General features: G+C 40.5%; 1 pseudogene; it reads left to right on the forward strand.

Annotated features, from left to right (window-relative positions):
* The first annotated feature begins 2809 nt into the window (after positions 1-2809).
* Positions 2810-26920, forward strand: part of LOC111963940 (sodium- and chloride-dependent GABA transporter 2-like) — a 34647-nt pseudogene continuing 10536 nt past the window's right edge.

Below are 26920 nucleotides of genomic sequence, written 5' to 3' on the forward strand. Positions count from 1 at the left end.
GACAATATTGTCTGGTGAAAGGATGAGATAACTAACTGCGTTAAAATAACGTTTTTAAAATAAACATGTCGTTAATCTTTTTTTAAATATCTGGCAACCATTTCATAAAACCAATAAGGCACTCGAACTCAGGAACTCACGATAATCCCCGGGTACTCATGCCTTATTGCTTCAATCTCTCCTCCTCCAAAAGTGTGCACTTGTTCACTTCCCTTCACTGATTTGAAATACAATGATTGGTATAATAAATATGGTGGGAACCAACTAGCCCATGCCTCCACCAATCCTATGCTTTTAGATTGATGGGAAGTAGTGAATGAGTGTACACCTCAGGAGCAAGGACATATTATTAGGATGCACCCAGGATTTCTATCGCTACAGTGTATTTCAGTATGGACATGCTTGGAAAGCCATGTTTTTACGGTAATTTACTAATTTACTCATCATCACAATGCATCATACATCTCTCAGCACAGCATATATATACAAAACACCGCCAAACACCATAATAAAAGCTTAAATCTTGATTACATGAATCTTTTTTTTTTTTACATGTAGGGTCTTGAGACAGCCCCAAAGGCCTTATTTCAAATCCGCAGTGTTACCCTGGAACCTGCAGGGGGAGCCAAAGACCTTTAGAAGACTTTCAGAGACTAAACGTCTTCAGTGGCTTTTAAGATCCCCAACCCTGACATCGTTCCCACAACCTACATAGATGGTTCCTATCTTTAGCCAGCAGTGGGTGGAAGCCAACTTACAAAAACATGTGTTGTTTTCAAGATCCCTCATTCCTGACACCTTTCTAACACAACAGTATTTAGGCTGGGTTCACCTGTAGCAGCCTGTAGCCACCTCTCATAGACTTATACAAGTTGTACATCTCCCTCTGAAGAAGTTGGCTGGTTGCCCGGCCACCAGATCAGGCCTGTGATAAATATAGTTTATGGAAAGTTTTCAAAAAATACATATATTTGAATACAGATCCCCCCAAAAGACTACTTTTTAAAACAATTTGCATACAGATCTCAGAAGTGGCTACTTTTTCTAAAATTCAGATCTGAGAAAGCAACTACTTAAAAAATATATATTTCCCTTAACCAACAGTCTTCTTAGAAATAGTGCACGCAGTGCACATACCTGTATGTGAAATGTATGCAAAAGTTATAAATGAGGTCCCAGGACTTCCCAAGTACAGTACAGTGATCCCTCGCCACTTCGCGGTTCACTTATCGCGGATTCGCTATTTCGCGGATTTTCATAATGCATTTTTTTTTTTTTTTTGGTGCATTGTGCTCTGCATTCTGATTCGCTAAAAACTCACTCCCGCTTCTTGTATCAAAACATGCTACGAATTGTGCTATCATTTTGTCGTCTCGTGCAGTTATGTGTACGTACATAAAACAGCTTGGCAAATTTACATTAAGTTGGCCAAATTATCTTGTAATTTCGAACATCTCCTAAACCCATAATGTCGACGAAACGGCCTACACGTGAGTCACTGTATTTGTATACATGTAATAGTTGCTAATTGTAAAAAAAAAAAAAGTTTTCTATTTCGCGGATTTCACTTATCGCGGGTCATTTTCGGAACGTAACCCCCGCGATAAACGAGGGATTACTGTATATCCAATTCTCCTATGGCTCCATTGGTCAAATTGTGATAAACTGCAGGAATATTTTCTTGCTTCTATCTCAGGACCCTTTCCTGGAATCAAATAGCTCATGCATTTTCATCTAACGATTGCAAACCATGGCATATCAATTAATATTAATTTAGTACTTTGCCAAATAATGCTAATTTACACAGGAATACCTCTGTTATAAAACAGGGTATTCTCCACACACAGTAGAGCCCTCCTTGTCACTAAGACAATTGTAACAGTTTTAACTTTACGTCTGTCCCCTCGCCCCGACACGGGCGCGAACCAGGGACCTTCTACACACATCAACAACGGTCGCCCACGAAGCATCGTTACCCATCGCTCCACAAAGGCCGCGGCCCGTGCAGAGCAAGGGGCAACACTACTTCTAGGTTTCAGAGCAAGTGACGTAACTGATTGAAACACTACTAGCGCGTACCCGCTAACTAGCTAGCCATTTCACATCCGTTACACTCACCCCCCTTTCAACCTCCTCCTTTTCCGCAGCAACCAGTGATCCGGGTCAACAGCATCAATGTAACAGTTTTAACTTTACGTCTGTCCCCTCGCCCCGACACGGGCGCGAACCAGGGACCTTCTGCACACATCAACAACGGTCGCCCACGAAGCATCGTTACCCATCGCTCCACAAAGGCCGCGGCCCTTACAGAGCAAGGGGCAACACTACTTCTAGGTTTCAGAGCAAGTGACGTAACTGATTGAAACGCTACTAGCGCGTACCTGCTAACTAGCTAGCCATTTCACATCCGTTACACAAGGTCTACTTCACACAGTGAAAACTCTCACACAGTGAATTCTCCTCCACACACAGAAGATACCTCTTTGTCACTAAGACAAGGTCTACTTCACACACAGTGAAACCATGTCATGTCATCCCTTGGCCTCTTCTTTGCTTCTACAGAAACCCCTACCCTGGGTAACTCGTCCTTTAAGAAAATCTCCTTAAACTAAAGATATCTCTGTTTCAACAGAGTTCCTAATCAAAAATTCCATATGTGATTCCATATGTGTTATTTCATAGTTCTGATATCTTCACTATTATTCAACAAGAACATTTTGAAAAAAGGGGCGGATCCTTAAGAGGTTTTAACATTCAGAATAAAGGAGCATCTTTCTCAGTGTTGTCTTTTCAGAGCGCTCTGCCATACAGTAGGTCCACATAGGCAAATATAGCACAACATTCAAATCGTAAAAATAGGTTGTGAATGAAGTTGAGAGGCATCTAGAGGAAATGCTTGAAGAATACTGCTCAGCTACAAAGCATGGAGAATGGTGAGCACTACAGTTTTCATTATTTTCTTTGAGCTAGATGTTTAGGTAACACTTTATATTACAGTGCCCTTATTACAGTGGAATTATTCCTGCAGGTACAGTGCAACAGTATTGTAATTACTCATTATTATACTGTACTTACACTGTAATGTAAAATGCAACAGATTTTCTTGAAGTGACCCTCACCTGAAGGTCACTGGATGTGTTTACACTACTTTAACATAATTACTGTGTCATTAACATGTTATTTCTTAGTAAATGGCTGGTCACTTATGTGCTGTAAAAAATAGTTTGGACACACCTACTGTACTCATTCAAGGGTTTTTCTATATTTTTACTATTTTCGACATTGTAGAATAATAGTGAAGACATCAAAACTATGAAATAGCACATATGGAATCACACTATGGGCCTTAAAGAGGCCTTGACAGAATGCTTTTATTTACATTTTATTTCATTGCCTGAAGTTTAAGATTCCATCCACAGTCATTAGGCACCGTCCATCCAACTATAATTGTTGATCATGCTGATATGTTGAAATACTACATAATGTACAGCATATTTTAAACTGTTGAAATCAGTGGACTTTGGTATGAGGTAATTGTCACGCCCTGACCTTAGAGATCCTTTTTATGTCTCTATTTTGGTTGGTCAGGGCGTGAGTTGGGGTGGGCATTCTATGTTTTGTGTTCTATGTTTTCTTTCCTGTGTGTTTGGCCGGGTGTGGTTCTCAATCAGAGGCAGCTGTCTATCGTTGTCTCTGATTGAGAACCATACTTAGGTAGCCTTTTCCCACCTGTGTTTTGTGGGTAGTTGTTTTCTGTCTTTGTGTCTGTACCAGACAGGACTGTTTCGTTTCGTTTCATTCTCTTTGTTATTTTGTTTTAGTGGTCTGTTTTAATACATTTAACATGACAAACTTACCACGCTGCGCTTTGGTCCGATGATTCCTTATCTTCAGACGACGAACGTTACAGAACTACCACCAAACCTAAATGGAAAACGGCAACGTAAATAGGATCCCCAATCAGAGACAACGATAAACACCTGCCTCTGATTGGGAACCAATTCAGGCACCATAAACCTACATTACCTAGACATACCAAAACCCCATAGATAAACAAAAACCCTAGACAAGACAAAACACACATACCCACCCTTGTCACACCCTGACCTGACCAAAATAATACAGAAAATATAGAAAACTAAGGTCAGGGCGTGACAGTACCCGGGCGAAAGTGGGCATTGAGCCTAATGGAGAGGTGCGAGCGGTAAGCACCAGATCTCCAGTGCTCCCCCACGGTCCGGTTCGACCTGTGCCTGCACTCTGGAGGGGCCGGGCTAAAGTGGGCAATCAGCCTGGAGAGTAGTGCCAAGGCTGCGCACCAGAGCTCCAGTGCTCCCCCACAGCCCGGTTTATCCGGTGCCTCCTCTACGCACCAGGCCTCCTTTAGGTCTCCCCAGCCTGGTGGGCCCTGTGGCAGCCCACGCACCAGGCTGTTCTCTGCGTCTCCTCCCCCAGAGTCTTCCTCCAGTCCGACCCTCCAGCGACGCCCTCCTCTCCTAGGCTGCCAGAGTCGCCCTCCTGTCCGGAGCTGCCAGAGTCGCCCTCCTGTCTTGGGCCCGTGCGAGGGTCCCCAGTCCGGGGTCGGCGGTGAGGTTCCCGCTCCAGAGGAGCCACATAAGTGGCCAAGCTTAAGGTGGAGCGGGGTCACCGTCCCGAACCAGACGCCACCGAGGATAGATGCCCACCCAGATCCTCCCCTATAGGTTTAGATTTTGCGGTCGGCGGAGTCCGCACCTTTGGGGGGGGGGGGTACTGTCACGCCCTGACCTTAAAATCCTTTTTTGTCTCTATTTTGGTTGGTCAGGGCGTGACTTGGTGGAGCGTTCTATGTTTTGTGTTCTATGTTTTCTTTTCTGTGTGTTTGGCCGGGTGTGTGGTTCTCAATCAGAGGCAGCTGTCTATCATTGTCTCTGATTGAGAACCATACTTAGGTAGCCTTTTCCCACCTGTGTTTTGTGGGTAGTTGTTTTCTGTCTTTGTGTCTGTACCAGACAGGACTGTTTCGTTTCGTTTCATTCTCTTTGTTATTTTGTTTTAGTGGTCTGTTTTAATAAATTTAGCAACATGAACACTTACCACGCTGCGCTTTGGTCCGATGATTCCTCATCTTCAGACGACGAACGTTACAGTAATAAAAAAATACATCTGTCAAACTAGATGTAACATTATCACTCTCCATTACATTTCAAAAGTTTTGCAAGTAATATACATTAGATGTATTATGCCCCCCTTTCCTATTTATTTAAGTGCTTAAGTTCTGTCACTCCTCTCCTCTATCCATTGTAAAGTCATAATGCAGAGAATTTCAGTTGTTCACATTCCACAAATCTATGCCCCTTCAGCATTCAATTTTGGGGTAGCAGGTAGCCTCGTGGTTAGAGCGTTGGGCCAGTAACTGAAAGGTTGCTGGATCGAATCCCAGAGCTAAAAAGGGACAAATCTGTCCTTCTGCCCCTGAACAAGGCAGTTAACCAACTGTTCCCCAGTAGGCTGTCATTGTAAATCAGATTTTGTTTTTAACTGACTTGCCTTGTTAAATAAAGGTTAAAGTAAAAGCCTGCCTGCTGCTGTCGCTTTCACAGAGCAAATCCCCTCCTCTTCCCCTCAATGAAGGAGCCAGTGTTACCTTGACTAGCTCCGCCTCACACACATAGGCACATGAACACACACACACTCCAAACTATCCACATGGGTTCACTCATGGTTAGTTCTGGGAAGGGCATTTGACAGGGAGAAACACATGGTCTAGGTTTGCTTCCAATGAAAGGGACCAGAACAAGTCTTCCTTGATGGAGAAGTAGACTACTACAACAGACTTCATCCTTAAAACCTCTTCAGGAACGGACCCTTTTTTTCAATTTTCGCCTAAAATGAAATCCCAAAACTGCCTGTAACTGAAGCAAGGATGTGCATATTCTTGGTACCATTTGAAAGGAAACACTTTGAAATTTGTGGAAATGTGAAAGGAATGTCGGAGAATATAACACAATAGATCTGGTAAAAGATAATACAAAGAAAAAAACAACCGTTCTTTTGTATTTTATTTGTACCATCATCTTTGAAATGCAAGAGAAAGGCGATGATGTGTTATTCCAGCCCAGCTGCAATTTAGATTTTGGCCACTAGATGGCAGCAGTGTATGTGCAACGTTTTAGACTGATCCAATGAACCATTGCATTTCTGTTCAAAATTGTGCATCATGCTAATCGCATTAGGCTATGTTAGCTCAACATCCCGCAGGGGACCGACCAACCCTGAAGAAGTTTTAAGGTACTCTCTCTCTCTCTCTCGCTTTCTAGTCTCCTCCATTTATATCAAGAAACCTTTTATTTAGACTGTTTATCACTGTTTATATTTGAAATCTAGCAGACTTGGCAGGCAGGGGCTGTGATAACACCTAGACATCTCCCTAGTTGTATAGAGAGACAGAGACAGACATGAGGCTTCAGTCAGTGGTACTGTAGCTTTCTCTCTTTCTCTTTCTCTCTCGCTGTCTCTCGCTGTGTCTCTCTCTCTCGCTGTCTCTTTCTCTTTCTCTCTCGCTGTCTCTCGCTGTCTCTCTCTCTCTCTCTCTCTATCTGCAGTCAGTAGCACTTGTTGTAGGCACGGAATGACGGCCAAAGTCTGGAGGCTCAGCAGTGCCAGTGAGAGCAGCAGTGTCTTCCTGTTCTGTGTAACTGTACAGGCATGTCTAATAAACGTAGAAGTCCTCTTATCGCATTCTTTCGATTTGAAAGCCGAATTCCTGGTTGTTGAGGTAGATATTATTTTCATAATTCAAGCTACAAACCTTAACAGAAAAAAATAAACACGACAGTATGCTAAAATATTAGAAAGAGACGACTCAGACATGAACAATGAACCTATAAAATCTATTTTATTTATCATGCCCTTTTTACATCAGCAGATGTCACAAAGTGCTATACAGAAACCCTGCCTAAAACCCCAAACAGCAAGCAATGCAGATCTATCCAAAGCATGGAAGAAAGGGGCTCATGTTTTGCTGTACTAGACCTTCCCTTTTTCCCTCTATTCTATTTTTCTTGACAGTTGTGGTGGTTAATTTATTTTCTATGAAATGAGGAGAGACAAAATTATCACACAAGTCAGAGTTGTACTTAAACTAAATCTTTATTCACTTATTTAAAAAGGGGCAAGTCAATACAACACACACATATAAAGTGAATCGATTGAGTGCTCTACGATAATAATGTCTGGACGACAAATCACCCTCAGATGATTCGTTGAGAACCTCGAGATAAAGGTGCAAAGGTCTTTTATAGCCAAGATACACCCCCTTCAGTCCACATTACAAACAACAGATGTATGGAATGGGTCACAAGGTAAACATTTGTATGAAAGATACTTAGAATTCACAGCATACAGTATCTGCTGTAAAAACTGTTCTCATTCTGTAGAAACCAGGGTCTGGCCCCGAGCCATCTCTCCCTTATAGAACAGAAACATTAACTAATGCTCTGGAATGCGGTATCACCCAAAGACATTGTGAATCTCCTGTCAGTGTTAAATCTCCCAGATGCCCACTTTCAGTTCATACAGACACAGTAGAGTTATGACAACCTTCTATTCTGTTGCATAAAACAACCATTTCAAGCAATTACAGTATTATAACATAATCTTGCAATTTTGCTCTCACACAGGTCACATTTAGCTGGTCATATGTACTGTAGCTGGTCATATGTAGCTGTTCATATGTAGAAGGTCATATGTAGCTGTTCATATGTAGAAGGTCATATGTAGCTGGTCATATGTAGCTTGTCATATGTAGCTGTTCATATGTAGCTGTTCATATGCAGCTGGTCATCTGTAGCAGGTCATATGTAGCAGGTCATATATAGTTGGTCATATGTAGGTGTTCATAGGTAGCTGGTCATATGTAGCTGGTCATATGTAGGTGTGCAAATGTAGCTGGTCATATGTAGGTGTGCCTATGTACCTGGTCATATGTAGCGTTCATATGTAGCTGGTCATATGTCATATGTAGCTGTTCATACAGTGGCTTGCGATAGTATTCACCCCCCTTGGCATTTTTCCTATTTTGTTGCCTTACAACCTGGAATTAAAATAGATTTTTGGAGGGTTTGTATCATTTGATTTACACAACATGCCTACCACTTTGAAGAAGCTAAATATTTTTTATTGTGAAACAAACAAGAAATAAGACAGAAAAACAGAAAACTTGAGCGTGCATAACTATTCACCACCCCAAAGTCAATACTTTGTAGAGCCACCTCTTGCAGCAATTACAGCTGCAAGTCTCTTGGGGTATGTCTCTATAAGCTTGGCACATCTAGCCTCTGGTATTTTTGCCCATTCTTCAAGGCAAAGCTTCTCCAGCTCCTTCAAGTTGGATGGGTTCAGCAATCTTTAAGTCATACCACATATTCTCAATTGGATTGAGGTCTGGGCTTTAACTAGGCCATTCCAACACATTTAAATGTTTCCCCTTTAAACACTTGAGTGCCGCTTTAGCAGTATGCTTAGGGTAATGGTCATGCTGGAAGGTTGAACCGCTGTCCCAGTCTCAAATCTCTGGAATTCTGAAACAGGTTTCCCTCAAGAATTTCCCTGTATTTAGTGCCATCCATCATTCCTTCAATTCTGACCAGTTTTACCAGTCCCTGCCGATGAATAACATCCCCACAGCATGATGCTGCCACCACCATGCTTCACTGTGAGGATGGTGTTCTCGGGGTGATGATAGGTGTTGGGTTTGCGCCAGACATAGCGTTTTCTTTGATGGCCAAAAATCTACATTTCAGTCTCATGTTTAAGTAACAGCTTTTTTCTAGCCACTCTTCCGTAAAGCCCAGATCTGTGGAGTGTACGGTTTAAAGGGGCCTATGGACAGATAATTCTATCTCCGCTGTGGAGCTTTGCAGCTCCTTCAGGGTTATCTTTGGTCTCTTTGTTGCCTCTCTGATTAATGCCCTCCTTGCCTGGTCCGTGAGTTTTGGTGGGCAGCCCTCGCTTGGCAGACTTGTTGTGGTGCCATGTTCACCTATTTTTGAATAATGGATTTAATTGTGCTCTGTGGGATGTTCAAAGTTTTGAATATTCTTTTATAACCCAGCCCTGGTCTGTACTTCTCCACAACTTTGTCCCTGAGCTGCTTGGAGAGGTCCTTGGTCTTCATAGTGCCCCTTGCTTGGTGGCACCCCTTGCTTTGTGGTGTTGCAGACTCTGGGGCCTTTCAGAACAGGTGTATATATACTGAAATCCTGTGACAGATCATGTGACAATTAGATTGCACACTAGTGGACTTTATTTAACTAATATGTGACTTCTGAAGGTAATTGGTTGCACCAGATCTTATTAAGGGGCTGTCAGGACCCGGTGTGAGAAACAGTCACTTAGTAAACTGAGCCACTAATAGTCGACAGAACCCAGAAGATGAGGCAGACACAGCAGTACTAGAGACGGTGGTTTAATAAAGTAAAAAGGAAAAGATCTTCAGGCAAAAAATAAAAATCCACAACGTCAAAAGTAATTTCCAAGAGAAAAAATGTATATCCTCTAAGACACAAGGAAAATCCACAAAGTGGTAACAACAGCACGGAAAAAAACAAACCTCAAAAGAATAATAAAAAAAATAAACAAGAACAAAACCAGAGTACCTCAAGAAAATCCAACAAGAGAAACAAATGTTCACAGCATGGCTGGGGCTGGGTGCTAACATACAAACACAGAGCAAAGAACTGAGGAACACTAAGGGTTTAAATACTTTCAAAGGAAATGAGGCACAGGTGCAAATAATAACTGGAACAAGGGAAAAAACAAAAGGGTAAAAAAAAGCACAATGGGGGCATCTAGTGACCAAAACCTGAACAATCCTGGCCAAATCCTGACAGGGGCTTCATAGCAAATGGGGTGAACGCATTAGCACCCACCACTTTATAGTTTAAAATAATAATAATAATAATTGAAACAAGTTCTTTTTTAAATTTCCCTTCACCAATTTGGACTATTTTGTGTATGTCCATTACATGAAATCCAAATAAAAATCCATTTAAAACACAGGTTGTAAATGCAAGAAAATAGTAAAAACGCCAAGGAGGGTGAATACTTTTGCAAGGCACTGTATGTAGCTGGTCATATGTAGCAGGTCATATGTAGCTGTTCATATGTAGCTGGTCATATGGAGCTGGTCATATGTAGGTGTGCCTATGTAGCAGGTCATATGTAGCTGGTCATATGTAGCTGTTCTCATGTAGCAGGTCATATGTAGCTGTTAACTGTGTGTCCTTATACTGTCTTCATAGCACACAGACTATGTTAGATAAACGGGTGTTCACCGCATAAAACCAACTTTGTCTTTCTCAGTGTTATGGAGAAGCATAATGATCCCAATTTGAGGTTCAATAAGCTTTCCCAGCAGGAGATGGGTCTGGTCCAGCCTGTCCCTGTSCCAAGCACCCAGACCAGGGGACAGTGGTCCAGCAAGCTGGAGTTCCTCCTGGCTGTGGCCGGACAGATCGTAGGCTTGGGGAATGTATGGAGGTTCCCATATCTGTGCTACAAAAATGGAGGAGGTGAGTCTCACATCACATCTTTACATGYTCATACAATTAYYCTCACATTAAATMTATGGCAAGGTGAGCCTTTGTCWTTTACATTATCAATGCAAAAGAGCWAGTCACTTCATTTAACTTCATTMTGGTGGAGACAGTACAGAGTTGTTKTTTTCATATCTTAGGKTAATATTGAAATCACACAATTACAAGACGGTAATGGAATAATCATTAAGAMATGTGTAATCATGGCCTGATATAAACATATCGGTGGTTGCTATAATATTATAGGGATATTTACACACTAGGGCTAGATGTTATCTGGCGGGKACAATCATAYAAACAACAGTGCATGRCTGGGTGCACAAAAGGAACCAAAACCTTCTAGGTGCTTCCAGAATCTCTATACTGATATGCACATCACTACTGTACAACGTTTTATTACGCTCTGATAGAAATATGCTATGAAGAACAAACATGCCTCTCTGACATGTAGAATTAGGAATCACGTAGACTCTATTCATGGCCTTTCTATCTGCAATGTTCGATGATGTTAGGCTACTGAACGTGTCCCAGATACCCCACGATAATATCCCTAACACTTACATGCCAAATGGACGCACAACACTTCAGGTGCTAGCTAAGTCCGCCAGCCACACAAACAAATATTTGCGTTCCTGTGGTTCAACTCAAATATAATAATATCTTTTTTTTTTTAACTGTATTTTTCGATACAGTTTTTTTAAATTATCATCTTTGTAAATTATATCATAAATAGGACTGGTGGAGTTATGTCACACATGCAGCTAACACAGACATATGGAAATGTCTGCTCTACCCAAAATTACAACCAAGTAATTGCAACATTACCACAAAAATGGAAGAGGCAAGTGGAAGGTTGTTCCTTGTCAATCATTGGCTTATTGGTGAAATCAGCAATCAGACAATATCTTCTTTAAGTAAATCAATCAAACCAAACCTTTTTTAATGCAATTGCAGACAGAAGTTGACAACGGAAACATAGCACGCATGTTTCAGAGTAAGTTCTGCAAAATAAAAAAGGTCAAAGTTGCTTTAATATGTTTGCAGTCAACCCCTAGTGATGTAACTGCCTACGTCAACACCTTCTACTCATGAGACCAAGCCCATGCATGTACAGTTATACAAACTTGCAGGATAAACAATAGTCCAGTGTTTTCTAAGGGCTCAGCAGTAATTTTCCATTCCCATGTGGCTTATAGTGGTATGTCTGACTTGTCTCTTATCTCTTTCACTCCCCTGCAGGGTTCTGTGTCTATGAATCTCTTTTAGCCTTGAGGCGCTTTCTCACAGACACCCTGTTTTGACTGCAATAACTCACACATCTCTCAGACAGTTTCTTATAAGAGGCAGAGACTAGATAAGAACTGTGGAACAATATTAAACCTTATAATGCGTATATTGCTAATCTGTGGTCCAGGACCCTATAAATGTAGTGGGGGAGGGTCTTATAGCCCTTCCCCCTCTATTAATACAACATAAGCATAATCAATTATTATAATAGATCAATCATTTGGTGCAGCCCCTATCATGACCCCAAGGTGAACCTCATCAGGTTTGTGGGGAATAATAAAGGAAAAAGATATTCTAAATAATATGTATATTTATATATGTATGTGTATTTGTATGTATGTATATGTATGTGTATATGTATGTATGTTTATGTATATATATGTGGATATGTGTATGTATGTATATAAATATATTTACCCCCAAAATATATGGGGGATTAGAAATGATGCAGACAATTACATTGATGGAAGCGACAATCTATCTGCAATATTAAAGACGATCCACCCCTCCACCCCAAAAATATATATGAATAAAAAATACTTGTGTTCTCCTCTCTGGACCGTAGAGATGTACTCAAACCTGAAGTGTGTGGGGGGGGGGCGGGGGGTTCAGGTGGTTGAGTAAAAAAATGTGTATTGTGAAAAAATTATCACGTGAAATGAAACATTAAGTTATGGTCTTGGCCATATGTTTAATTGTGGTTTAACTTGTGTTGTTCGTAAGGGGTGTTCTTCATCCCTTATGTGCTCTTTCTGTTCACCTGTGGCATTCCACTCTTTCTCCTGGAGACCTCCCTGGGCCAGTACACCACGCAGGGCAGCATCACCTGCTGGAGGAAGATCTGCCCCCTGTTTGAAGGTAAATATCAGGGCTCATATTTATAAAGCATCATTGAGTAAGACTGCTGATCTAGAATCAGGTCCCCTCTGTCCATATAAGCTTAGTCATTATGATCTAAAAGGCTAATATGACCCTAGATCAGCCATCCTAAGGATAACAGGTACCTTGTGGTTAAAGCGTTGGGCCAGTAAACGAAAGGTTGCTAGATCCAATCCCCGAGCTGACAAGGTAAATATCTGTCGTTCAGCCCCTGAACAAGACAGTTAACCCACTGTTCCTAGGTCATCATTGTAATTAAGATTTTTTTCTTAACTGACTTGCCTAGTTAAATAAACAAATCCTACTGGTTTGCTATATGAATGTGGCCACGGGGTCTTGTACGTATTGCAACCATATTAGGAATTAAATTGTCAGTGTTTGTCTGACAATTGATGGCATTTACTTCCTAATGTGAATGCCATATTGGGGGAAATAGACGTATACTGTGCCAAAAGAAAAGATAACATTCAGAGGGACTGTAGACCAAACTTCGTCTGTTTTTTGTATTCGTACTCAGGAAAACTCCTAGCTGCAATATCAAAACTTGAGAAAGTAGCATTGCAATCCAAAGCAATGTCAATATGATTTAAATTGGTATTCAGCACATAAACTCAAGGTTTCTGTCTGGAGTCTTTGTCAAGAATGTGCTGGTTGAGGGTGACATATAGGGCCAGACAATTAGCCATAATAGGTACAATATATGCACAGTACATGCAGGCTTTTCCTTCGGTAAATGATATTGCGCTATTGTATTTGTAAAAGTCAATCCACCATGATTTTAATCACATTGGTTCACCAGTTTGAAACAATATCAGGATACATTTTAGATTGATTGTTGGATGACTGGTCTGTTTCTGGCCTGATTTAACTTCAAATATGAAAAGGGGTTAAAGTATCAAGACATTTCATTCAAGTTATTGGATGAAGCTTGGATTAAACATCAACAGATTTACTCAGGCTCACACCAATTCATGAGCTATTACATGATAGAGTAAGTGACAGTCCTTAACTTCTTGCAACTATAGGGGGTGCTGTTCCGCATTAGCATATTTGMGTCTCCAAATTAAACTGCCTCGTGCTAAATTCTTGATCGTACAATATGCATATTATTGTTATTATTGGATAGAAAACACCTTCTAGTTTCTATAGAAGTTGGAATTTTGTCTCTGAGTGGTACAGAACAATATCTACAGCACTTTTCATGACAGGGTCAGATTTCAGAAATTTTTACCCCTGATCTGGATCTGTTTTTAAGGCGACAGTGAATGCTATGAAGAAACCGGACACGCCTACGTCTTCCTCTGGGTGTCTGTACGTCATCACGTTTTGAATGGAGTCTATTGCACAATCCAGCCATTATAAAACACAAAATGTATAAGACCGCCCTTTCTCGTCGCGCGCCTGAAGCGTGAAGGACATCGGACTTGCCTCATTCAAATCGTTGTCTAACCAGCAATATTTCTCCGGTCATGTTTTCAGTCGTTATAGTTGTTAAAAACATCATAATGTAGTTAATTTGAACCGTTTTATAGCAATTTATATCCGTTTAGTGCGATTTTGAGGAATTTATTTGTTGTGCACTCTGAAACTTTGGACACGTTTGGGTCCCGTTCGATCGTTAGTGGATATTTCGAAGGAACAGAGGACATCTATCGACCAAAAGACGTTTATAACATAGAAAGGATACATTGCCCAAGAATCTGATGGAAGAACAGCTCAAAGTAAGCAATATTTAATATGATAAATAGTTGTTCTGTCGAAATATTTTAACGCATATTTCGCCATTTTGTTTGGTATAGCTTCACTTGGCGAACCCTGTATTGAAAAGTAAGGATAATTTTAAAAATGTAAATCAGCGGTTGCATTAAGAACTAATTTGTCTTTCGATTCCTGTCAACCCTGTATTTTTTAGTCAAGTATATGATTAGCTTTCGATTAAACTAGATCACTCTGAAAGCTGACGTTCCTCATTTTGAGGCTTGAGTTGTGACTATTTCCATTGTATAACCACGGTTTTGTATGGCTAAATATGCACCTTTCGAACAAACTGTATATGTATGTTGTAAAATGATGTTACAGGAGTGTCATCGGAAGAATTCTGAGAAGGTTAGTGAAAAAATTAATATATTTTGGCGGTGATTACGTTATAGCGCTCTTTGGCTGGAATCGATGCTCTGGTAACTGTTGCACATGTGGTATGCTAACTTATCGATTTATTGTGTTTTCGCTGAAAAACGCTTAGAAAATCTGAAATATGGTCTGAAATCACAAGAACTGGGTCTTTCCATTGCTATGCTTTGTCTATTTTTATGAAATGTTTTATGATGAGTAAATTGGTCATACACGTTGCTCTATCTAGTAATTCTAGTCGATTGTGATGTCGGTGCAATTGTAAACTGTGATTTCTACCTGAAATATGCACTTTTTTCTAACAAAAACTATCCTATACCATGAATATGTTATCAGACTGTCATCTGATGGTTTTTTTATAGGTATTGGCTATCAATATCTTAGTTGAGCCGAATTGGTGATAGCACCTGAAGGAGTAAGAAACTGATGGAGTTAGAATAGTGGTGTATTTTGCTAACGTGTTTAGCAATAGATTTACATATTTTGTCTTCCCTGTAAAACATTTTAAAAATCTGAAATGGTGGCTTTATTCACAAGATCTGTATCTTTCATCTGGTGTCTTGGACTTGTGATTTAATGATATTTAGATGCTACTATCTACTTGTGAAGCTATGCTAGCTATGCTAATCAGTGTGTGGGGGGTGGGGTGCTCCCGGACCCGGGGTAGAGGCTCGTTAGAGGTTAAAGTGACATGACACGTGCATTCAGGACACTTGCCTGTGTTCAGACATTCACAAATGTCTGTCTTGTTGGAATGGCGCAATCATTCATTAATCAGGGTGATGATATTGAAATGAGTCTCCACGTTTGTCTGTAAAATCTCCTCCTCCTCCTCCTCAGGACTGGTTATGGTAGTCAGGTGGTGGTTCTATATTCGGCATCTATTACATCATCATTCTAGCCTGGGCCTTCTTCTACCTCTTTCCTCATTCAGCTCTGAGCTCCCCTGGGCCAGTTGTAGAACAACTGGAACACAGGTATGTACTTCAGTATAGCCTGAGTGCCAGTCTGCTTGTGCTGTCATACCAACTGCTTGTCACTCATTGTCATAACAAACCTGTTTGGATTGACAAGGACAGCAATGGAGTTGGCATTGCAAAGAGCACAAACAGATCTGGGACCAGGTTAACTTCAGTGTGTAGACATGTTGACGTTGACATAACTTTGTCATGCCCAAATGATAGATAGTATCTTACATTTATGTACACTACTTCAAACTGAGATATTCTGTTTTTGACAAGTGAGTTTTATTTTTGTAAATGTCTCCTTATCCAGGAAAGATTCAGAGAGTTCTGAGACATGCTTGTTATTGTCTAATTTCCTCCTAACCAGCAACCTGCATGGAGTTTGACAGAAGAGTAGTGGGACATCTAAATTGGACAGTAGCAGGAAACGCAACGTCGCCAGTGAGAGAGTTCTGGGAGTGAGTARACAAAATCATTCCAATTRATCAACTCCTTATTAAGTCCTTACAGATGGAAAWRAMGGCTATTTGCCTTAGGAGGCGRWGAGAGAATGGTGAAAAGCAAGTGGTGGGATTGTAACTCAAAATATMATTTTCAGGAGAAGAGTTTTGAATCTCACAGACAGTCCAAACAAGCTAGGCAGTGTTCGCTGGGAGCTGGCTCTGTGTCTTCTACTGTCATGGATTCTCTGTTACTTCTGTGTCTGGAAAGGAGTGAAGTCTACTGGGAAGGTYAGGTGGGATCTCTGCCATTCAACCTGATGACACCATGAATACTGTAGAGTTGTTAGGATGAGCCATAGACTGAGTGAATGTAACGCTGGTCTGGTCCCCCCCCCCCCCTCAGGTGGTCTACTTCACTGCCACCTTCCCCTATCTGATGCTGGTGGTGTTGCTGGTCCGTGGACTCACACTGCCGGGGGCAATAGATGGTATCAAGTTCTACCTCTACCCAGACCCAGCCCGCCTCACTGACCCACAGGTAGGAACACACTTCACTGTATAATTTGTGTTCAGGTGTAACAAAAACTATCAGTACATACTGTAGTGATTCGTGGGGGATAAATGGTAACGTCTCTGTCGGTGTTTGAACGCTGGTCAACATGACCGAGGGCAGCAACCATTACCACTGACACAATAAACGTAACTCCCTTGATGGAACAGTTTGTGGTTTTAAGAGCATCAGATTTGTTCCGACATCAATACCTGATTTAAAAAATACTCTGATTTTCAAAGCAAATGCATTTCCTGTTGACTTATTATAGCTATAGTGGCAAGAAAAAGCATGTGAACCCTTTGGAAATACCTGGATTTCTGCATAAATTGGTCATGAAATTTGATCTGAAATTCATCTCGGTCACAACAATAGACAACCACAGTCTGCTTACACTAATAACACACAAACAACTATACGTTTCCATGTGTTTGTTGAACAAACTGTGTAAACATTCACAGTGCAGGGTGGAAAAAGTATGTGAACCCTTGGATTTAATAACTGGTTTATCCTCATGTGGCAAAAATAACCTCAACCCAAAGTTTTCCGTAGATGAGAATCAGACCTGCACAACGGTCAGGAGGAATTTTTGACCATTCCTCTTTACAAATCTGTTTCAGTTCAGCAATATTCTTAGGATGTCTGGTGTGAACTGCTCTCTTGAGGTCATGCCACAGCATCTCAATCGGGTTGAGGTCAGGACTCTGACTGGGCCACTCCAGAAGGCGTATTTTCTATTGTTGAAGCTATTTTGTTGTTGATTTACTTCTTTGTTTTGGATCATTGTCCTGTTGCATGACCCAACCTCTGTTGAGTTTCAATTGGTGGGCAGATAGCCTTACATTCTCCTGCAAAATGTCTTTATTAACTTGGGAATTCATTTTTCCGTCGATCATAGCAAGCTGTCCAGGCCCCGAGGCAGCAAAGCAGCCCCAAACCATGATGCTCCCTCCACCATACTTTACTGTTGGGATGAGGTTTTGATGTTGGTATGCTGTGCCTTTTTTTCTCCACACGTAGTGTTGTGTGATCCTTCCAAACAACTCAACTGTAGTTTCATCTGTCCACAGAATATTGAGCCAGTAGTGCTGCCAGAAGAGGTTTCTGACGAGTCTTTAGCTGACACTCTACGATTCTTCTTAACCTCATTGAGCAATCTGCGCTGTGCTCTTGCAGTCATGTTTGCAGAATGGCCACTCCTAGGGAGAGTAGCAACAGTAATGAACTTTCTCCATTTGCAGACAATATGTCTTACCGTTGTCGTGTCTTTGCTATCATTAAATTGAAGACTTATAGTTTTTATCAAAGATTCTCTGTAATTAGTTATTACGCGATCAACTGATTAATAACGTAACTAATTAACTATGAATTCGAGGGCACCAGGGAAAGTAGTCAGATTACAAAGTTATAATTTCCCAATATAACCTTTCAGATATTTTCATATCTGATTAATGATTTATTTATTTTTACCTCACGTTAGTCTCATTCCAAACGTCGTAAATTGTTGGTTATCTGCACGAACCCAGTCTTCACTATGAGTCATCCATACATCAATTGTCTTAAATCATTTATTTATTACTAACTAAGTAATTCACAGAAATGCACAAACAAACAAACAAACTTAAAATGGTTACATGAAATGGGAGAAATATGCCCTAGTGGGCTGAACCGGCATGGCGGCTTGTTAGACAAAGGGAAAAATTGGGTTAGACTAGGAAGTCACTACAGAGTCCATAATTATAACAATTGACATGCTAATCCTTTACACATGAACGCTCACTCATTCGGGAACAATTGCAATCAATATATATATATTTACGCTCGGTGTGTCGTCTTGATCGTTGGAGAGAAGTTCGTTTTTGTTGGAGAGTTTGGTCCGTCTTTCTATCTTGGTTATTGTGGATAGTTCAGAGTGACATTCGTTATAGAATGGATGTTTCGGCGGTTGTCTTTCTTCGCGCTCAATGATACCGAATTCCTAGCTGCAGACTAGTAGTCAATATCAAAGACTTGTTCTTATTCGTCTAAGAGTTTAACCACGTGGTATGGTTAAAGATTCAGCAATGGTACTTATTAACCTTCGTTCTCCTCCTATGGAAAAAAACATGGTCTGTTGATAATTTCTCAGAGTTGCGCTTTTATTCGGATAGCAGAGAGGGGCTGTCCCAGGATGTCTGACCCTAACTGGGCTCAGGGGCGGTCCTTGGATTTAGTTCAAATCAAAAGGGATTTGTATTTTTCTTCATTAAACAGTCCAAAATCATATTACACAATTATACAAACAGTATCATACTCACTCATTCATTTTATACAACAAACAAATGTAAACCTCATATCTGAGGTTATTATACAAACAGCGGTATGGTAATGTAGCCACACAGTCTCCCATGAGTATCCCACATTGGGACAAACGGACATGTTAATAGCTGGACTCTTCACCGATCTTTTATACTTTTTCCGGAACATGAAATCCGTTCGTACCTCAAGTTCTGTGAGGTGGAAGAAAACCCTTTGTCCTGAAAGTTTACCCTCTCTCTAATACTGTTTGGCCATGAGGAGATTCTCAGGAATTTACGACGTCTCTCTGTGACCACAGCATGGGTTGAAGGGGCAGGGAGAGGCAGGGAGAGGGGGATGGGGCTTGCTATACCCAAGCAGGCAACGTTAGGACACTGTGGACTAATGCACATCTAGGCTTTTGTAACCCTTTCCAGCTTTATACAAGTCAACAATTCTTAATATTAGGTCTTCTGAGATCTCTTTTGTTCAAGGCATGGTTCACATCAGGCAATGCTTCTTGTGAATAGCAAACTCACATCTTGTGAGTGTTTTTTATAGGGCAAGGCAGCTTGAACCAACATCTCCAATCTAGTCTCATTGATTGGACACAAGGTTAGCTGACTACTGACTCCAATTCACCTTTGGAGAAGTCATTAGCCTAGGGGTTCATATACTTTTTCCAACCTACACTGTGAATGTTTAAATTATGTTTTCAATATAGACAAGAAAAATACAATAATTTGTGTGTTATTAATTTAAGCACACTATGTTTGTCTATTGTTGTGAATTAGATGAAGATCAGATAAAAAATGATGACCAATTTATGCAGAAATCCAGGTAATTCCAAAGGGTTCACTTACTTTTTCTTGCAAATGTACAAGGTCAAAATAGTAACCATTTGAATTAACCTCTAATACCCTGGGATGAGACTAGTGTATCGTAATTGTGAAACTATGAAGACTATTGTGTCTCTCTCTGGTGTGTCTCACAGGTGTGGATGGATGCTGGAACACAAATCTTATTTTCCTATGCTATCTGCCTCGGCTGCCTGACTGCTCTTGGCAGCTACAACAAATATAACAACAACTGTTACAAGTGAGTGGAAGAATTATGTACACAAACAGTAAATGTGCCTTGCAAGATAAAATGTGTTGGCAGAACGTTTTTTCTTGCCTGCAAAAACGTCCCCTGTGCACATAATTCTTTGGAGGTTGGGTTGCAGAAATGGTAGGGCATCTGGAAAGTTTGATGATCTCCATATTGTAGGTCATTTGGATGCCTTCGTGTTGTGACTAACAGGGAAGTGAATCTCTTTTTAGGGACTGTGTGTACCTGTGTCTGTTGAACAGTGGAACCAGCTTTGTGGCCGGTTTTGCGATCTTCTCTGTTCTGGGCTTCATGGCTCATGAACAAGGGACAGACATCTCAACCGTGGCCGAATCAGGTAAGTGAGATACGAATGAATGAATGAATGAATGAATGAATAAACAAATTTACAAATGCACAAACAAACAAATTAACATACCATTGTAAGTTCTGGTTTGTTACAAGACAGGTGTCTTAGCATTTCAGGGATCTAACTATTCCCTCTGCCTCTGAGAGTTCAGTAATGGGTTTACCTGTGTTGCTGCATACAGGTCCTGGCCTCGCATTCATCGCCTACCCTCGTGCCGTGGCCATGATGCCATTACCCCAGCTTTGGGCCATCTTATTCTTCATCATGATAATCCTACTGGGGTTAGACAGTGAGGTGTGTTAGAGTGGTCCTGAAGGTCTACGGAATATTTCCTTAGTGAAGGATAATTACATAACCTACGATAGATGCTACAATCATCACTAAACTAATGGATGTGAAACTGTGAAGGAGTAGCTAGTATTTCAAAGAACAGAGTTTCCACTGACCTTCCCCATCATCTCTCCTTCAGTTTGTAGCTCTGGAGTCTTTGATGACAGCTATCTCAGACATGAATCCCTCCTTCTTCCTGGTTGGCCATCGGCGTAAAATCCTCCTCATCATCATCAGTGCGGGTAGCTTCTTCATCGGCCTGGTCATGGTCACAGAGGTGAGAGGTCATTTGAAGTCACCATTCTATAAGGATATAGGATATACAATATATAATTTCAAGGCCATCGTTATTAGATCAATCATGACAGTAACGAGATATATGATCAATAATCTACCTCCCAAGTGATCTGTTTCAACATATCCCTGTGTTTCAACATACCTCCTCGTTCCGCAMAATTGTTGGTTGATTCCACTTYTTCCGTAAGCGATTMSSSTGCTGGACACACCTACGATCATTGTCTGAGTGTTTTGTAGACTCTGGAGYTAGATTATAGTCTTATTGTTGTGCTCAGTAAGACCTTATACTTTCTTTCTCTTTCTACCCCTCTATTTGCAGGGAGGCCTGTATATCTTCCAGCTGTTTGATTACTATGCCTGCAGTGGGATGACTCTGCTTCTCTTCGCTATACTACAGTCAGTGTGTATCAGCTGGGTTTATGGTGAGTTAGCCCGGCCTACTCCCAGTGTCGCTTAGGGCCCGCAACCACTTTTGTTCGATGTCAGTCGGGGTCTCAACTTACTGTTAGTTAACATAGTAGAATACACAATGTGACATTTTGAAACGTGGTAGTGCATCCGCAGTTTTCCTCTTGTTATGTCAGTCAATGTCAATCATTCAATTAGCCCATGTCAGCTACCATGTTATAGTTTGCTGGGTAAGTTAGTCTATCCAGCTATCTAAACCTTGTATTATATTACAAACATTTATGAAGGCATTTTCTTGTAAGTTATTATTAAGTGTTACCACTATCATTGTAGGTGTTATGAAAAGATAATAGTAAAATATGGTCGGGGCTATCAGGGATCCTTGGGACGTCCATACCTTAAACCCTAACCTTAATCCCTCCCTTACCCTTACCCTGACCTTAACCATTTTAAATGTCAACTTCAATGGAGTAGGAACTTCCTAAGGATCCCTGATAACAAGGAGCTGTAAAAGACCCTGCATGCCCCCATTCCATCAATCACAGATAATCAATCACAGAAACCCTAATTGCAGGTCAGCTTCCCTCAGGATGTTTCTGTTCAAGGTGTTTATGGCATTATCCAAGTTGTTCCTCTGGCAGACATTGCCACTTTGGACATTGATGTGAAACGACACCTCGTTACTTTGGGATTATAAGGTTCTGACATGTTGGTCAAAAATGTGTTATTCACATAGAGTTGCTCTTTAGGTGGTCCTTTACGTGTGAGATGTGTCAGATTTTTGAAAAAGTCCATTTACAATGACAAAATGAAAAATTGGAAGTTCTATCTATGCAAACACCTTTTAACTTGGTGCTATAAGGTTCTATATGCAATCCAATCACACAATTTTTTTATTTTTTTATTTCACCTTTATTTAACCAGGTAGGCTAGTTGAGAACAAGTTCTCATTTGCAACTGCGACCTGGCCAAGATAAAGCATAGCAGTGTGAACAGACAACAACACAGAGTTACACATGGAGTAAACAATAAACAAGTCAATAACATGGTAGAAAAAAAAGAGAATCTATATACAATGTGTGCAAAAGGCATGAGGTAGGCAATAAATCGAATAATTACAATTTAGCAGATTAACACTGGAGTGTTAAAGGTCATCAGATGATCATGTGCAAGAAGAGATACTGGTGTGCAAAAGAGCAGAAAAGTAAATAAATAAAAGCAGTATGGGGTGAGGTAGGTAATTGGGTGGTGGGTTTAAGATGGACTATGTACAGCTGCAGCGATCGGTTAGCTGCTCGGATAGCAGATTTTTAAAGTTGTTGAGGGAGATAAAAGTCTCCAACTTCAGAGATTTTTGCAATTCGTTCCAGTCGCAGGCAGCAGAGAACTGGAAGGAAAGGCGTCCAAATGAGGTTTTGGCTTTAGGGATGATCAGTGAGATACACCTGCTGGAGCGCGTGCTACGGGTGGGTGTAGCCATCGTGACCAGTGAACTGCTGGGTTCACAAGATTCGGAAGGTTCGGCAGGCTCCCATAACTCAGCCGGCTCGACAGGTTCCCGTGTCTCAGCAGAGACGATCGGTCCGCTCCTGGTCCATGGGATCGTCCCTTTGGTCAGCGTCCTGCGACTGAAGCCGCGCGTTCTGGGAGGGGGTACTGTCACGTATACTCACCGATGTTTTGTTTTTTGCCATAACACTACACAACTGAATCAAATAATAAAAGCTTGATGATGAGTTGGTTATTTGAATCAGCTGTTGGGGGCCCAGGACCGAGTTTGGGAAACCCTGGTTAGAGCTGCTTTCCAGGTTTTGTAATCTGCAATTGTTTAAACCTGTCTGTCACTTAGTGGTTTTAGAATGTTTACCTGGGTATTTGACAGACCAACTGGGTATCAGACAGACCAACTGGGTATTTGACAGACCAACTGACCAAACCCTTTTATTGACTGCTGTTATTTTGAGTCCCTGTTGATATGTTTACTCCACAGGTGCAGACCGTCTGTACGATAATATGGAAGACATGATCGGTTATCGACCATTACCCATCATTAAGTACTGTTTAAAGTATTTCACTCCAGTCATCTGCACTGTAAGTTTTATTTCTTGACACCCCACTGTCAACAGCATATTCATTTGTTATTTTTCCAATTGTAGTTATAGTAAACATGACGTTGATGTCACAGTAACACAAGTGATTTACAGAAAACCAAAAGTTTAGTTGGCAATACAGAGAAATAGAAATCAAATGGATGCCTATGTGTAACCTATGTAAAGTAGTTAATCCTAACTTTGTTTATTATAAATGCTTATATATTTTTTTTAAAGAGAGTCACACACTCTATGTATAAACTCACCGTAATTTATTGGGTAAATCACCAACCTATCGGCATCACTGTGCCTTCTTCAGGGTAATGTCATGAATGCTTGAACCAGGTTATGTAGACAAAACAGTGCAATTAGTGCAAACAAATGACTAGAGAGGGGTGTGTCATAATTATTAGGTTGATTAGAATGAATTGAGTGAAATATTTAGAAGATAATAGTTTACACCATATTGAATATATTAGGCTGTTGTTATCATTAGCACTAGCATAGGATTAACATTAACATACATTACTGTTTAATTTAGTTTCACATATACAGTAACAAACAAAAGTTTTGACACACCTACTCATTCAAGGGTTTTTCTTTATTTTTACTATTTTCTACGTTGTAGAATAATAGTGAAGACATCTCAACTATGAAAAAACACATGGAATCATGTAGTAACCAAAAAAGTGTAAAACAAATCTAAATATATTTTTGATCTTAGATTCTTCAAAGTAACCACCCGTTGCCTTGATGACAGCTTTGCACACTCTAGGCATTCTCTCAACCAGCTTCATGAGGAATGCTTTTCCAAGCCCCCCCCCCACACCATCACACCTCCTTCTCCATGCTTCATGGTGGGAACCACACATGCGGAGATCATCCATTCACCTACTCTGCATCTCACAAAGACACAGCGGTTGGAAACAAAAATCTCAAACTTGGACTCATCAGACCAAAGGACAGATTTCCACTGGTCTAATGTCCATTACTCGTGTTTCTTGGCCCAATCAAGTCTCTTCTTAATATTGGTGTCCTTTAGTATTGGTTTCCTTGCAGCAATTTGACCATGAAGGCCTGATTCACGCAGTCTCCTCTGAACAGTTGATGTTGAGATGTGTCTGTTAACTTCTCACGAGTCACCATCCCGGATCCGGGAGCACCCTCATCAGTAAAAAAGCTGACTAGCATAGCCTAGCATAGCGCCACAAGTAAATACTAGCGTCTAAATATCATGAAATCACAAGTCCAAGACACCAGATGAAAGATACACATCTTGTGAATCCAGCCATCATTTCCGATTTTTAAAATGTTTTACAGGGAAAACACAATATAGCATTATATTAGCTTACTACAATAGCCAACCACACAACAGCATTGATTCATGCACGTTAGCGATAGCGAATAAACCAGCAAAAGATATACATTTTTTTCACTAACCTTCTCAAACTTCATCGGATGACAGTCCTATAACATCATATTACACAATACATATATGGTTTGTTCGAAAATGTGCATATTTAGCGGTACAATTCGTGGTTGAACAATGTGAATACTAGCCAAACTGCCCAAAATAATCCGGATATATTTCTGACACTCACATCATCTAATCAAATAACTAATCATATACTTTACTAAAAAATACAGGTTGGACAGCAAATGAAAGATACACTAGTTCTTAATGCAACCCGTGTGTTAGATTTGTTTTAAATAACCTTATTACGACATACAGCTTACGTTATAGCGAAACAGCGCCCGAAATCTGGGCGGAATATAGTCTAAACATTTTTCGACAGAAATACGAAATAATATCATAAATGGTTCTACTATTTGATGAGCTTCCATCAGAATCTTGTACAGTTGTCCTTTGTCCAGAATAATCGTTGTTTGGTTGTAGAATGCCCTCTTCATCTGTAGAATTAGCAGCCAACGCTAGCCATGTGGCGCAGCAGTGTCCAACGCACCATAACGCAAGACAAAGAAATTCCAGAAAATCGCAATCAACTGATATAAACTGCTATAAGTCGGTTTAAATATAACTAGTTTATGATGTTTTTAACCTGTTATGGCTGCAGCCCGACGCCGGTACACCTATGACAACATCCAGCTCAAGTGCAGGGCGCGAAATTCAAAATCTATTTTTTTTAAATATTTAACTTTCACACATTAACAAGTCCAATACAGCATTTGAAAGATAACATCTTGTCAATCCAGCCAACATGTCCGATTTTTTTAATGTTTTACAGAGAAAACACCACATATATTTATGTTAGCTCACCACCAAAATAAAAAGGAGGACAGACATTTTTCACAGCACAAGTAGGATGCAAGTAGCATGCACAAGCCAACCTAACTAACCTAGAACCAACCTAAATAACCTAGAAAAAACTACCTCAGATGACAGTCCTATAACATGTTACACAATAAATCTATGTTTTGTTCAAAAAATGTGCATATTTTAGCTATAAATCAGTTTTACATTACTGCTACCATCATAGCTACAGTCAGAAATCGCACGGGAGTAGCCAGAGAAAATATAGACACCAACGTCAACTACTAATTACACATCATAAAACATTTCAGAGAAATATATGGTGGATAGCTAATGAAAGAGAAAGATCTTGTGAATAGAGCCAATATTTCCGATTTTTGAAGTGTTTTACAGCGAAAACACAATATATCGTCATATTAGCTTACTACAATAGCTAACATCACAACAGCATTGACTCAAGGCAAACGGTAGCATAGCACAGTTCGACAGATATATGAAAAAGCATCCCAAATTGGGTCCTTATCTTTGTTGATCTTCCATCAGAATGTTCTCCAAGGGGTCKTTTGTTCAGAAATGTCTTTATTTCGATCCAGAACGAACAATTTCCCTCTTGAATTAGCAAGCACACTGGCAGTGCGACGCTAACCTCTCCATCTTGAAAGAATTCTTGCGTCGCATCACGTCTAAAGTCCAGAATACATTTCAATAATATAATTAAACTATATTGAAATAACATACTTTAGGATGATATTGTGACATGTATCAAATAAAATCGAAGCCAGAGATCATATTCACCTTTACAGAGTGTTTTCCAGGAGCCGAGTCCAGGTCCTACTTCGCGCCCAGAAAAAAAAAAAAAGTGCGCACACCTCACTCCAAGAGGTTGTGTTCAATCCCTGGACGAGATAATCAAGTCATTTCTGCTCTCACTTCCGCATGACACCCAGAGGAAGGCG

The sequence above is a fragment of the Salvelinus sp. IW2-2015 genome, linkage group LG1, assembly GCF_002910315.2.
Source record: "Salvelinus sp. IW2-2015 linkage group LG1, ASM291031v2, whole genome shotgun sequence".
In the NCBI taxonomy this organism is placed as follows: Eukaryota; Metazoa; Chordata; class Actinopteri; order Salmoniformes; family Salmonidae; genus Salvelinus; species Salvelinus sp. IW2-2015.